This window comes from Suricata suricatta, chromosome 1 (assembly GCF_006229205.1).
Source record: "Suricata suricatta isolate VVHF042 chromosome 1, meerkat_22Aug2017_6uvM2_HiC, whole genome shotgun sequence".
Taxonomy (NCBI): Eukaryota; Metazoa; Chordata; class Mammalia; order Carnivora; family Herpestidae; genus Suricata; species Suricata suricatta.
In genome coordinates, this window is record NC_043700.1 from 117,230,549 (window position 1) to 117,243,965 (window position 13,417).

Sequence of the window (13,417 nt, forward strand, 5' to 3'; positions counted from 1 at the left end):
ACTCAGCATGTAATTCTGGGAGATTAACCAAGAAGATAATACATGTACCTAGGCCAATGACCATTCATTAAACTCATGTATTAAGTTCCTAGTATGTGCCCTCCATTGTGCTAGTCATAGACTTTAACATGAGGAAATACAGAATTTAGTTGACAAGATTTAAACATGATGAAGGTAATGGGAAAGAGGATGATAGGGCCAAGGTGTTGGTTAGACCGGGGCCCTAACCAAACTGGTGGTAGAAAAGCAAGAGCTCCATAAAGAGTTGAAGCTTCAAATAAGTCCCAGAGTCTCAAAATAAATATTTGAATCCACAGTCTACTATCTAAGGAAGAAGATTTATCTGCAGTTCTAGAGTAAAATGATAACAGCATATAAAGACTGATTCATGGAAATCAGGGTCTAGAGAAGAAAATATGCTTCAAGCATAATGGTTGTGTTTTTGGGTTTTGTGTTCTTTGCCAGAGGGCAGGCTTGGAGTAACAGGGCTGAAGCACATTTCACTTTGCTAACTGTCCCTAATCAGCACAAAGTCATACTCTTCAGTTGTGAATTATGCTTTAGTGGTCATAGACAGAAAAAAAAAAAACAGCTTTGTTCTTTTGAATTTACCTAGTTATTTATATTGACTACGTTTTTTGGATGTCTAAACAATGTAATGATTAATCATGAGGGAGTCAAATAGAACTCCACTGCCTGACAGAAAGTTGTGAAATAGTTTTATCTCAAAGATATCCCAGTAAGCAAATTTTCAATATACTTCTAAAATTAGAAATTTTTCTCTAAGTGGAATTTATAACTGTAGAGTTTCCATTATTTATGACATTATGTTGAAAAGTTTATAAACAACAACAAAATAAAAACTGAAAGGAAGTAAATCAAATGTAGTTTTATTATCTGTCTGAGAATCACTAAAGTTTGGAAAGCACTCAACAGTTAAAAAAAATAAATGTGTCACTATTAATTTTGTCAAATTACTGTTTATGGGTCTATTGAAAAAACAAACAAAACAAAACCAAAACAAAACAAAAGAAAAAACCCAACAACTAAGAACTGACCTTAGTGTAGACTTTGTTCTTGAAGGTGATTTGGGAAATAAAGCTTGGAGATACAGTGTAACTTAATGTTTTACCTAATAAAAATAGAGTACTGTGTTTATAAGAAAAAAGATTAGTATTAGTACCCAACTTCCATTTCTAAAGCTGGTAGAAACAGAAAATGTGCATTCTAGACGCAAAACAATATAATTCCTAGCACTTCTTTCTTTTTTTTTTTCTTCTCCTTTCCCTTCCCTTGTTTCCTCTCCTCCTTCCCCCCACCCCCCACCATTCTCCTTTTTCAATTTCAAGCTGGCTCTCTGCCTGCTAGATATATATTGATAGGGCTTCAAGAAAGTTTTGGTTTAATCTATTCAGCCCCTCATCCTTCCAAACCAATTAAAAGTTCTAATAACCCATAAATCCTATATACAGAGTTTCTTATTTAAAATAAATTTACAATGAAAGCATTGGCATTTTCACTTTGTAAATCAGAAAAAGTTCAAATTTGCCCTTAAATAGCATTGTTTAGATCAGCCAAACTGAGCGAACTAACTATTGATTCTGTTTTAGTTCCGTCTTAGAGCCAAAGATGCCTCACCCTAACGTCTTCCTCTTCAGCTGAGTCGATTGCTGGTGTGAAAGGAGAAAGCCTCAGCAAGAGGAGGCCAATAGTGAGAGAAGTCCTTGGTAGTGTTTGAAGTAGCAGCAGAAACCAGGAGCACCAAGGCAAGGAAGAATGAAGAAGCGAAGAAAACCAGCTGAACAGAGGTGAAAGAGAGTTTGAGCAGGCATATACTAATCAATAGGTTACTTTATAATTAATGAAGTTGTTGTTTATCAGTATTTACAGCTGATCTGCTTTTGAACACTCATGAACATATGTATTAAAAAAATACACACTCCTATTCTACTCCAGGAGGCGCCATTTATAGAGAACAGGGAATGGGAATGATGCTTCTGGAATTGTTCATCATGGTAGCCTTCTTGAAATTTCACAGATTTGCAGATGTTCTTCATTACTTACAGAAGCTTTTTGCCATATACATATGAATTCTCAATACAAAAACTCTAGAAAAGAGCTAACTTAAAAAAAAATTAATGTTTTTTATTTATTTTGAGAGACAGAGAGAGAGACAGCAGGAGCTGGGGAGGGTCTGAGAGAGAGGGAAATACAGAATCTGAAGCAGGCTCCAGGCTCTGAGCTAGCTGTCAGCACAGAGCCCGATGCGGTGCTCGAACCCACAGACTGTGACATCATGACCTGAGCCAAAGCCGGCCGCTTAACCAACTGAGTCACCCAGGCACCCCCAGAAAAGAGCCAACTTAAAAAAAATCCTTTGTAATTATTAGACAATCAAGATACTGATTACACAGAACTAATAACCAGATTTCTGGTTCTATGAAACTGTTTAAAATAACCAAAACTTCATATGAACCTTTGATAGGTTTAGAACTAATGTTTGATATAATTTGATGAAAGCTATATTGTTATGGGTGAAAAACCCCATATCTGAAAGTCAACATGTTAAAACCTAAGCTCTTAATCATCTCCTAGAAATCTTGATTTATTTTAAAATCTTCTCCATCTATATTAAGGAAACTCCATCCATGCAGTTTTTCAGACCAAAATCTTGGGAATCATTCTTAGTACCTGGAAAATCTTGTTAGTTCTTTCAAATTGGTTTAGGATCTGACCACTAATTCCATCTCTTTTGTTCGAAGTTGGGTACTAGCCAACAAAAAGAATGAGGCAGCCCTGTTAGTAATATTATGGAAAGATCAGTTTGATATTTTAAGTGAAATAATGATGTTGCAAATTAATTTTCTTTTATGCTGCCATTTGGGTTTGTAATTTCTTACTACATATAGTAGTGCAATATATTTATATGTGTGTTTATTTTGCTTGTGTAGAAAATAGGTGTGAAAGAAAACCTTTGTAAGAATGCTGGAGAGGGGTGCCTGAATGGCTCAGTCAGTTAAGCATCTGACTCTTGATTTCGGCTCAGGTCATGATCTCATCGTTCATGAAACTGAGCCCCATGTTGGGCTCTGTGCTGACAGCATGAAGCCTTGGAAATTCTGTCTCCCTCTCTCTCTGCCCCTGCCCACCCCTGTCAAAATAAATAAATAAACATTTTTTTTAAAAGACTGCTGGAGAAACTGCAATGAAGAATGCATAAGGAGAAAAGTGTGGGAGAGCTTTTCTTTTGATCCTATAATTTCTGCAACCTTCTGAATTTTATACCAAGTGAATATATTACCAACTTTTTAAGTTTGGAAGACTATAATTACCCAAGGAAAACATTTCACTTATTTTTCTTTCAAGGATTACTTAACTAATTGATACTTTAAAAAGATAAATATCTTAAGATATAGTTCCATTTTTCACAATAAAATAGGTGAAAAATCAATTTAATATTGTGGTTTGGATAAAATTACACTATGATCATTTTATATCACTATCTTATGGAGAGAATGTAGTTGGAATGTGCAGATAAATCACTTAGGCCATTATGAGGTCTCTTACCTAGTGAAAATTAGGTGAAATTAAGAAAATGGAATGTACGTTTTGTATATAAAAAATCACAAAATCCATTGAATTATTAAGGGGTCAAATGATCTTTCAGGGAAAATGATAGAAATCATGTCTCTGGAGACAACTGTAGCCAAAATGGACAAACTACTAGAAATATCCTTGAGGGAATAATCCTGCTGTCCACCAGGGAAGTACGTGACATCGGAGCGTGGTTTCTTTCTTCTTCCTCAATGATCCAGTACTACAATCATGAACAGTAATTAACTCTAACACAACAGGGAAGTTGGATGGAAAGAACCATACCTAAAATGTTGGATAATTAAAGTGAATGAAACAGGAAGCATGCACTGGGGACATAAAACGTGCTACTCTAGCAGAGCTATTAGCTATTGCATTAGAGCCCCTAAATCATATGCTCTTTTTACCTTCATTGACTTAGGTCAGACTGGATCTTTCCACTAAAGGAGCCAAATGAGCTTAATGTTTTAACTGGTTGATGCCAATGGCAAGGAGACCTTAAGATGCACTTCAAGAAAGATGTATGATCAAGGAGGCATATGCTTTTTTCCATTAGTGTAAGGAGTCGAGATATCATTTATTTCTGGAAGTGTTTTTTATTGTAACGGATATGGCTCATCATTTAACTCAGTTCACTAAACATCATACACTAGTAGTTTATTATGGTTTTAGGAATAGAAAGGGGAGGTCTTTCAGGGTAATTCGCTGACATTTCTGAAAAGTAGTATGATTGCTACAGAATTCTTAAAATGCTAAGTATAGGTTTGAATGTAGAACATGTGGGCACTGGAATTAAAGGTTTCTGTCGCTGTTTTAGCTGCATATTATGCACTAAATGCTTATAGAATCCACACAAAACATTGTGGGATTTCCAAGAAGAGACAAAGTATAATCTATCCTACCATTGAACACCAAAGGGAAGAATGAAATTGGAGGAAGATACCACTAAGTACTGATATAATACTACTAAGTACACTATGACTAGCTGAGCTATATTTTAATTAGGGCTGTTATCACATGCCACAGATTACCTACATGAGAAAAAAGTATTCACCTGCTATACCCTGATATCATTTCTAATCTCTGGATTTTTGGTTTCAAACAGAAGAAAAAACTTTTTGAGAGTTCAATTTTTCAGTTATCATTTGTATTCTAATGATGGGTAGATAATATAGATACTATGGTAGTATCTATATATAAGATGTTTTGGGACATAGATAACTGACACAACTTAGAGTGAACTACAGATATGAGCAGTGATATTATGAATCTAGAAGGTAAAATGGGCATTTATAAACATGTTATAATACTGCATAAACATGAAAATTATATCAGGATAGATATGTGATGGATTTGGGGATGCAGTTTAACTGCAGAAAATCATACTTAAATCATTTTTTTTCCTTTGGAAATTGAACAAGTCATTAAACATCTCTGAACCTCTGTTTACTTATTATTACTAGAAATAATACTAGGAATAATAATTCCTACATTGTAGGGATATTATGGACAAATTAAAGGTTAACAGACAGCACTTGGCATAAAATAAATGCTCAATAAATTATAGTCATTATTCTGTGTGAATTTTGCTATGTTAAGCATTTTTTCTGTAAATGTAATTGTTAATGCATTTTGTTTCTTTTGACAGTTAGTGACCTATTACCATTAATCAGATGTTAGCTGGGTAATGTATAAGCATGAGGCAGGGTTGCCTTTAAGAGAGTGAATGGTCAGTAAGTTGCATAAAGAAGTAGATCTGGTTCTGACTTGACTGTGAGATTGATCTGCTTTTTTCTATAACGTTTTTTCGCAAGATTTTGCCTTTCTACCTTGTAGATGAACCCTGCCAGTCACCTGGCAGGTGTTTCCACAGAGCAATGTCAAACAATGGATAGAGGAGGAACTTAGGTCAGAGTTCTGGCTGTGACTCTCATCATTTTTTATCCACATACCTTTGTTTATATTATAATTGTAAAATTATTTTCTTCACTTTGCTTGTACCTAAATAGTCCTCAAATTCTAGAGAAATAAAACAAGATTTCTCCTCCATCTTGCATAAATATGTTAAGCATGCATATTTAAAAATCAAAGTAAAGTAAAATAGAATTAGTTTAAGAAAGGCAAAATGTTTACACACAAAAATAATATTATATGAAAAAATACGTATAGTTTAAAAAAGAACTCGGAGACCCAAAAAAATAAACTGTTTCATGTATTTAGGTCAGGTTTGGATAGAAATCCTTTTTTTTTTTTTTAATGTTTGTTTGTTTATTTATTTATTTATTTATTTATTTAGAAAGACAGAGTGCACACATGCATGTGTGAGCAGGGAAGGAGCACGGAGAGACAGAGAGAATACCAAGCAGGCTCTGGGCTGTCAGTGCAGAGCACAGTGCAGGGCTGGATCTCACAAACCAAACAGTGAGGTCATGACTGGGGCCAAAATGGAGAGTCAGATGCTTAATCAACTGAGCCACCAGGCATCCCTGGATATAAATCATTGTAAATGCATTAAAGAAAATTATGTGCCAAAACTTACTAGACATTATGGCTACACCATTAGAATGCAAGCTTCCTTTTTCTTGTGTCATGCTTAATTGACCATATAGGGCTGAAAAGAATGAGGATGGGCCCAATTAATTAATTATATTTTTGGAATGTTAAATTTGTATTTATTTTATTTTTTAATTTATTTTTATTTTTTATTTTATTATTTTTTAAAAATACTTTATTGTCAAATAAAGTGCTCTTTCCCACAAGTGCCCTCCTCCATCACCACCCCTCTTTTCCCCCCTCCCCCTTCCCCTTCAACCCTCAGTTCATTTTCAGTATTCAATAATCACTCAAGTTTTGCATCCCTGTCTCTCCCCAACTCTCTTTCCCTCTTCCCCTCCCCCTGGTCCTCCATTAGGTTTCTCCTGTTCTCCTGTTAGACCTATGAGTGCAAACATATGGTATCTGTCCTTCTCTGCCTGACTTATTTCACTTAGCATGACACCCTCGAGGTCCATCCACTTTCCTACAAATGGCCATATTTCATTCTTTCTCATTGCCATGTAATACTCCATGGTATATATACCACATCTTCTTGATCTACTCATCAGGTGATACACATTTAGGCTCTTTCCATGTTTTGGCTATTGTTGACAGTGCTGCTATGAACATTGGGGTACATGTGCTCCTATGCATCAGCACTTCTGTATCCCTTGCGTAAATCCTTAGCAGTGCTATTGCTGGGTCATAAGGGAGTTCTATGGATAGATTTTTGAGGAACCTCCACACTGTTTTCCAGAGTGGCTGCACCAGTTTACATTCCCACCAGCAGTGTAGGAGGGTGCCCATCTCTCCACACCCTCGCCAGCATCTATAGTCTCTTGATTTGTTCATTTTAACCACTCTGACTGGTGTGAGGTGGTATCTCAGTGTGATTTTGATTTGTGTTTCCCTGATGATGAGTGATGTTGAGCATCGTTTCATGTGCCCATTCTGTAAATATTATTTTCATTATCTTTCTGATTCTTTGTCTCACATTAAAAATACTATTTGCAGAATATGGAAATCTATTTTAATAGAACAAATGAAACCAAGTTTTCAGATCTAGGCTTATGTTAAAACATATGAATAACTGGTATATATTTTGAACCAGATTTAATATCAACCTCTGGTTATTTCTGGGTTGTAGAAAATGCATTCTTCCTGTATAGTACAGTAATTTTTCAAACCAAATGATATAAATATGTTTGTGTTATGCCTACCTATGTATTTTAGGTTGTATGATGTATTCTAATCATGGGTTAAACTGAGATTCCATATGTGAATCCATAATTCTATTTTCTACATGTAGTAATGCCTTCAATTCTCACTAGCAGGTGATAACTTTTTTTTTTTAACAACTATCATTTAGAATGAACACTGGCAGGGGCATCTGGGTGGTGCAGTTGGTTGAGTATCCAACTTTGGCTTATGTCATGATCTCATGGTTCATGGGTTTGAACCCTGCATCTGGCTTTGTGTTGACAACTTGGAACCAGGAGCCTGCTTCCGATTCTCTTGGCCCCCTCTCTATCTGCTCCTCCTAGGCTTGTGTGTGTGCATGCTCTCTCTCTCTCTCTCTCTCTCTCTCAAAAAATAAGTAAATAAACATTAAAAAGAGTAGAATAGACACTGGCAAACAACAACTGAACTAAAATAAAAATTTTGGTTTTACAAAGGAAATGCTTTTGTTGTGATTCTTTTATAAAAAGTCACGAAAATTGAAAATCAAGTCAAATCATTATTTTTAATTATGGTTTGATAAAGTTGTCTACAATAATCATAATCCTAAACATGATTAACACACACTAGCTGCCCACTCCATTTGAATATAAATCCAAAATTTACTCAATGATCATCCACATTGTGAATTATTCTATATCTTTAGATGTGCCACTTGGGAACATTTAAGTTTTGAAAAATATAGATTCCCAGGAAGAAAATCCAAACCTTGAGTGACTGGCTATGAGAAGTAACTCCAAGATTCCAAAAGATTACCAAAGCTCCTCTAGGTGGAGAATTAGATGATCCACACATATGAGCAATGTTTTGAGCTAATGACCTTGGCTGCCTGGTTCCCTATCTCTAGGTATGTATCCATAGCCTTGATAAACCTTCTCCTCCTTAGCAGTTTCAGGCACCAGACTTAAATCCTAGCTCCTATTACAACCATGGTTAAAACTGTAATAAAGGCAGATATTTTCATATACATAGTAACAGTTATATATATATATGTGTATATATATATATATATATACACATACATATATATATGTAAACAATTTTATATATATATAAGCAAACAAAAGAAATCCCAGTTTGGAAAAAATGTTTATTAGAATAGTTACCAGTTATATATGGTTACTGTATTTTCCCACCCTATCATATTAAACTGTTACTTTATTTTCTCAAATGTTTGTGTACTACATTGTAAACATGGGTTTAATGAACCTCCATTAAATAAACAAAACACTTCCTTCAGGCCAGTAGAACCCTATGTAGTGTGCATATAATTAGCCATGTGTATTTTCTGAATCTTAATACATTCTAAGTGAGAATTCATTTCTCTCTCTTTCTTTTAAAACAGGCAACAGTGATATTTCAGGGACCTATGCTTACCTTAAAGATTCTCAAGTTGCCCTTTGCTATTTTTATACAGGTCAAGATATAGCTCCCATTCTAGCTTAATAAAAGAGGAAATGATTTTCTTTCCTTTCCATTCCCACATATTTTATCTTGAGTGAGAGAGTTGTCTTCACCACATCTGGGTGCAAGACAAAACAATGAGATGTTTATAACAAAATAATGGTGCATAATGAAGTACTTCAGGTACATGAAGAGTGAATCTCTACAGAGATTAGCGCTGTCATTTGTATTTTGTTCTGAAGATGAACACCCGTAATAGTCATTTTCCCCTATGGTAGCGATCTTTATAAAATTAACAGTGATTTATATTTATATTGGAGGATTAATACATATTAAATTTGGATGCTAAGGCAATTTCAAATGAGTAAAAGTGCTTTTTCTTTAGGTCAGAAGCAGGTATTGTGAGGGTGTAAAACTGCCTTTACAAATGAAAGGCAAGTGTTAGAAAAGTGACATCCATTTCTTTGTCTAACAAGTTTCTCTTTGACATGCAAATGCATATTAAGAAAGGAGACAGTGGTGAGTGGTTATTTGTCATTAACATCTTATTGTGTCTGTTCAATCAAAAGCTTTCTTGCAAACACCTAATGGAGGAATACTCATAAAATATCATTGCTTTTTTTTAAAACAAAAATATTTCTCTTGGAGTTGGCACTCAATGCATAAATAAATAGCAATTCCTCCCTAAATTGGCATATACCTCACCTTTGACTACTGTTAATGATGAATATTCAGGCCATTCCTAAATAGTTCTTAGGTAAACAAAACTTGGAGTGGCCTTGATGAGGGACCATAAGGTGAGCTGAGGGCCAAGCACAAGCTAGCATTACCCGCCCCACATAGGTGGGGTGTGTGTGACATTCCTCAGGCACTCCTGGCTGCCCAAGAACAAAGGAAAGGACAGAAAACAAATGGTTAAACTGATAGAGTCTCCATCAGTGTACAAATACCTTAGTAAATTACAAGAAAAAGACAATCTTATCATTAGATTAGTCTCCAGAAACCAATAGACTGTTTCCTGGAGCCCCAACATCACCCTCTTCTCCCCAGTGATATGGGGAACAGAGGAAAGATAGAAATGGCAGATAAAATAGAATTTCCTTATAACCTGCAGCCCGTGACAAATACTTGAGTCAGGTAGAGTAAAATGTTTCTCTAGGAACTCCCTACTGTCTTAATGTTAATTCTTTGCTAGAGGAAAAAACAACCTTAGTTTAACAATAGTTAGGTGGCTAGTAATTTGTGAGTCTTTAGCATATAGAAAAATCCCTTTAAGAAATTTCCTCTTTAAGAAACTTTCTCTTGACTTTACCTCCCCCAGCCTCATAGTATACACGGACACAGTCTTCACAACCCCAGTGAGGCTTTCTGACCATGGGTCCTGTCCACATGCTTTAATAAAATCACCTTTTTGCACCAAAGACATCTTCAAGAATTCTTTCCTGGCCATCAGCTCTGAATCCCACCATCAACCCCAAAACCTAACATTATCTGCCAAATTTTTAAATTAAGATAACTCAACAGAAACAATTCATCTGAAGGCCTGTATCTGCACAACCCCATGTGTGATTGTTATCAAGCAAAATAGCTTGGAGGTTAGAAGCTCTGGCTCTGAAGCCCATCTGTGTGTATTTCAGTATCTCTTCCCATTGCTCCTTGTGTGACCCAGGGCAATTGCTTACCTTCTCTGACTCAATCTCCCCTTTCTCATTCCTGGAAGAGGGATGAAGATAGCTAGCTTCCACTTAAGATGGCTGTGATGAGAATTCAATGCATCAGTACATGCAAAATCCTCAAAAATAATGCCCAGTTCATAATATAGTAGTTATTATGATTACAACCTCAGACACAGTATATAAGAACAATTCAGTGAGAGGTCATGTTTTTTTTTTTTTATCATAACTAAATCATTTTGCAAGTGAGTACAATCGGAACTTAACCTTTAAGGTACTATAATGTATTTAAAATATCCAGGTATTTTGGGCTGAATGTTTGCCTTCCCCCAAGCCCCACTGATATACTAAAATCCTTCCCCTCAAAGTGAAGGTATAGGGAGGTGGAGCTTTTGAGAGGTGATTAGGTCATTAAGGTTGAGCCTTTGTGTGAATAGTGACCTTATGAAACAGACGCCAGAGAGCTTTCTAGACTTTTCTACCATCTAAGGATCCAGCAAGAGGACAACCATCTAAGAACCAGAAAGTGGGCTCTCACTAAACACCGACTCTATAGAAGCCTTGATCTTGGACTTCCTAACCTCCAGAACTGCAAGATAAGTTTCTATTCGTAATAAGCTGCTAAGTCTGTTGTATTCTGTTATAGCATCCTGAAGAGACTAAGATACTAGGTTTACACCCTGACCTAATATTAAGTGTAAATATCTCCTTCCCCCTCCCTCTCTTCCATTCTTCTCTCTTATATAAGGTTCACCTCTAAAAATATAGACAACCTAGGCAACAACCTCAAAAAAATTAAACAAAATCATGGAAAGTTTTAGGAAAGTATTGGTAGTTATGACTCTGTCTGTTTACTGAATAAAAAAAGAATTCTTTTATTTTTCCTGACCTTTCTTCTGTTTTGATAGGATTATTTAACTGACATAGTAAGAGAGGGCCACAGACATCTGGATTTCAATGAGGCTGCTGAAAATGTCTCTCATTATGGTTTTGTGAGAACTGACTTAATTAAATTTTAAATAAGAGTGACCTAGTGATTTTAATTGAGTAGAAGCTCATACTGAGACAACACTGAACTGCAGCTGCAAACAGAGATAAATGACTTTAGGCTGTACTGGAAATGCAGTATCTCAAGTAAGGGAGGTGAAATATTTCAGCCATATCTTCATTTCTGCGTTTGTTATAGGAGCACACTTCAATATGAACGTGGCAAAGAAACATTTATTTTAAGGCCAGAAAATTGGAAAGAGCTGGTGAATGGTCTGAAAGATCTGTCACATGAGAGAAAACAGATAGGGGTGGTTGGCTTGAAAGAAACAGAAAAGGTATGTTCATTGGTTCCCAATGTGTAAAGACCAGTCCTGTGGAGGGATGATTAGACTGATTCTGTGTCATCTTATAAGATGAGGTTAAGGCAGCATATGGGAGCACATGGGGTGTATTCAGCTTGAAGGAGAACAAAGTATGCCACTTCCAAATATGCCACTTTTGCATACTGGTTATTTTGAATTAAAGTTACCTAAGAAACAGCAAGTGCAGGAAAGACACTCTGACTCTCTTTTATTGCCCTGAAAGCAGGAAATAAATGTCCCATGCGAAGGCACTCTCCGTATCCCAGAAGAGTAGAAGCATCCTTATTGTCAGGGCTGTGAAGCCTGTACAAACATGGCTACTTCCTCACTGATTTGCTACCCCAAGCTCAGACTTATTTGTCTTGTCAATACTTCCCAAATTTATTATTTTTTTCTATAAAACATATAAAAGCATTTCTTTGAGCCTGATATCTTTGGGGCTCCTGTACATACAAAATTAAATTTGTTTTTCTCCTGTTAATCTGTCAATTATTAGACCAGCCGAAGAATCTAGAAGGGGAGAAGGGAAAAGTTTTACTCCCTTACAAGTTCAAACTAAGAAAAATAATTTTTTTTCAAGAAAGGCCAGCTTTTTAAAAAATATAAAGAAAGAAATGTTCTTAGAAAGATTTATATAAACCTGGGTGATGATCTGTCTAAAGTGATAGGAGTAATTTCTTCACTAGGCACTAAATTGGGCTAACTAACCTTCTCATTCTTAGTTTTCGTGATGGTCTCTTGTCATATTTATCCTGAAGATAAGTGGGACTTGAATCTCAAGCGCTAGTATCCTGGTCTATATGTAATCCTCATGTATTGTGGAAATTACAGGGGGATGAAATATTTTAGACAAGATTTTGAGATATACCGGCTTTTTTCTATGAAAAATGCTCTAAGACCATTTTCTGTATGAAAATGTTTACAAATAAATAAAGAAAACAATTTTAAAAATTGCTATAAAGCAATCAGCTAGGTAGACTAGTACTTATCCTATTAAACAAGTCTTTTAGTTATACTCTACAGCCAAAAGGAATAATTGCTAAATACAGCAGCAACAACAAAACTTCCTAGTAGCTTAGCAATGCAGTGAACTAACCACCAGCATCATACTCTAATCACTCCATAGAATTGACAAAATATATAATAATTGGTATTCTAGATTATTTTAATCTACAGATATCATTTAGTCTCTTAATGACCTTGGATTTCATTTAAAAAGTTATTATTTTGTGCTTTTTATTTGAGAAGTCAACTTTTATACTATGCTTTATATTTATTGAATTGAAATAAAGTCAAATATGAAGTCACACCTTCTTTTTTTTTAGTTTATTTTTTATTTACTTCTGAGAGAAAGCACATGAGCAGGACAGGGGCAGAGAGAGAGAGAGAGAGAGAGATAGAGAGAGAGAGAGAGAGAATCCCTAGAAGACTCTACTTTATCAGCACAGAGCAGGATGTGGAGCTCGAACTCAATAATGTGAGATCATGACCCAAGCTAAAACCAAGGACCAAGGTTTGGAGGTTTAACTGACTGAGCCACCAGGCACCCCTACATGTTCTTATCTAATGAAGAATCCTCTTAGGATAAAATATCATGACATATGTTTAATTTATTTATAA